Source organism: Oryx dammah, unplaced genomic scaffold (genome assembly GCF_014754425.2).
Source record: "Oryx dammah isolate SB20612 unplaced genomic scaffold, SCBI_Odam_1.1 HiC_scaffold_1689, whole genome shotgun sequence".
NCBI classification, from domain to species: Eukaryota; Metazoa; Chordata; class Mammalia; order Artiodactyla; family Bovidae; genus Oryx; species Oryx dammah.
The window spans coordinates 4,119-6,357 of NW_024071801.1; the positions used below are offsets into that span (position 1 = coordinate 4,119).

The 2,239-nt window shown below is 39.7% G+C and overlaps 1 non-coding gene across 1 annotated transcript; it reads left to right on the forward strand.

The window, feature by feature from the left end:
- Window positions 1-716: 716 nt before the first annotated feature.
- Window positions 717-824, forward strand: LOC120859577. The gene has a single exon (XR_005720113.1). It is a non-coding gene; the product is annotated as a U6 spliceosomal RNA (small nuclear RNA).
- Window positions 825-2,239: the final 1,415 nt, after the last annotated feature.

The following is a 2,239-nucleotide window of genomic DNA, read 5'->3' on the forward strand; positions in this document are numbered from 1 at the left end:
TGTTTATGCAAATAAACCTAAATAATAAAAATCACTTAAAAGGTAAATAGAGCATTGAACCATACTAAGTCTTTAAAGCCTATTTTAGGTGGATGGAGTCAATATTACACAAGAATTAACAATATCCATCTATTTTGCATTTACAGCAGTTGATGGCAAGGAAGTCAAATCCTCAGCTGACCTTGCCAATCTCAGGAGGTTGTGTGCTGCTACCATGCACTCGTCACAGTGGCAGAATCTCCTATACGCAGAAGTGCTAACTTACACAAAGTGACAAGGCTCAATGCGTCATATCTGAAAATTAAAAAAGCTTATCTTTTAGGAGATAAACCAGGTATTTGTACTCATTGTGCTTTCAGATGCCCCATTATAACCATTGTGGGTTATAATGTGCCCCATTGTGGTTTTGCACAATCAAAATAATGTTGCGGTGCTGCTGCTGCTGCTGCTAAGTTGCCTTAGTCGTATCCGACTCTTTGCGACCACATAGACGGCAGCCCACCAGGCTCCCTCGTCCCTGGGATTCTCCAGGCAAGAACACTGGACTGTGTTGCCATTTCCTTCTCCAATGCATGAAAGTGGAAAGTGAAAGTGAAGTCGCTCAGTCGTGTCCGACTCTTCGAGACCCCATGGACTGCAACCCACCAGGCCCCCTGTCCTTGGGATTTTCCAGGCAAGAGTACTGGAGTGGGGTGCCATTTCCTTCTCTGGTTACAGTGCTAGAAGCTTCAATAGCACATATACTAAAATTCGAATGATACAGAGATTAGCACGGCCCCTGCACAAGGATGACACACAAATTCGGAGAAGCGTTTCATATTTTTGACAATTTTGAGCATTAGAAAAATAATATTATGAATAGGATTCACAAAATATTTTTTAAATTTACCGAAAGGAAACTTAAGATTATATCCAACCTGCAATTTTTTACTTGCCTTCTTGACTGCTTTAGGCATTAAAAAATAGGACTCTGCATGTGCTTCTATACTGTGAATTATTTGGTAGGTTGCTCTTTCTGGTAGATTTTCTTACCATTTCAAGTAAAGATACACATTTTTCAACCCTGAAATCAGGTGGATTCAATTTTAACAAATTATTTTTGAGTTTTAAAAAACATGTGGTAAAAATTTTGATATAGTTAATATAATCAATTATTTTCATTGGAAGAAGACTATCTTAATGAATGAATAGTTTATGAAAGTATCCAACTATGTTGATAAGAAGAAAATAAAATGACAAAATGCATGTTACAGTGTCCCCAAAGATGCTTGGAAGACTAGTAAGTCATGGCAGATGACATGTATATTCATGAAGCTTTAACTTCATGCAGTTATGCATTTCTCACAAATCACTTTGGTTATGTGATTTTCACACTGAGGGATTTGTTTAGATAAAGCCATTTATGATTTCAGTTGTTAAACTACAATATTTTATAGCATTTATTCAGTGCATCCTGATTTCTTTAAGGTTTAAATGTTACCATTTTCCCTGAAAATGAAAACTTCTCTTCTGATATAGAAGACCCTGTCAGCTCCTGTTGTTAGAATTGCAACTGCCCTGAGATAGTCTTGAGTTTTAAGAACACGTTTTACTTTCACTGTAGACTTCTCAAATTCAGTAACCTGTCCTTCATTATAAAAGTTCACTGCAACCCAGTCACTATGTCTTTTGTATGGGAGGTGCTTCACTCAGCTTGTAGGGTCTTAGTCCCCCAGCAGGGAGTGAACCCACTCTCTTGGCAATGAAAGCATGGAACCCTAACCACCAGAGAATTCCCTCCACGTGGTCCTTTACTCTAAATCTGTTGTAGGATTTTCCCCTCATCCACTGTGATGACATAAATTGACCCATCTTGTTCTTTTCTGATAACCATGGTGAGCAATGACTACACTTTTTCCAGGCTAAAGCTGAAACGCAGCAAGACTAACCAGCCCCTCTAAGAATTAAGCCTGTTCTCCATAACGCTTTGCAGACGGGCTGGGGGTGGGTGGGGAGCGCTAATATAGTGCGTCTGGGTGTGCTCTGTCATGTCCCACTCTTCGCAACCCCATACAGACATTGGATCAATTCATAATCATGGAGGGTTTTGGTGACTGCGACTCAAGTATCCACGTTATAATCACAATAATAGTCATTGAGACCATACTGTTCTCCACCATTACTGCACTCCAGCAATGCAAAAATCCACATGCAGCAAAATGGCCACATCACTGGACAGTTTTCACTCTGTCACGGCGAC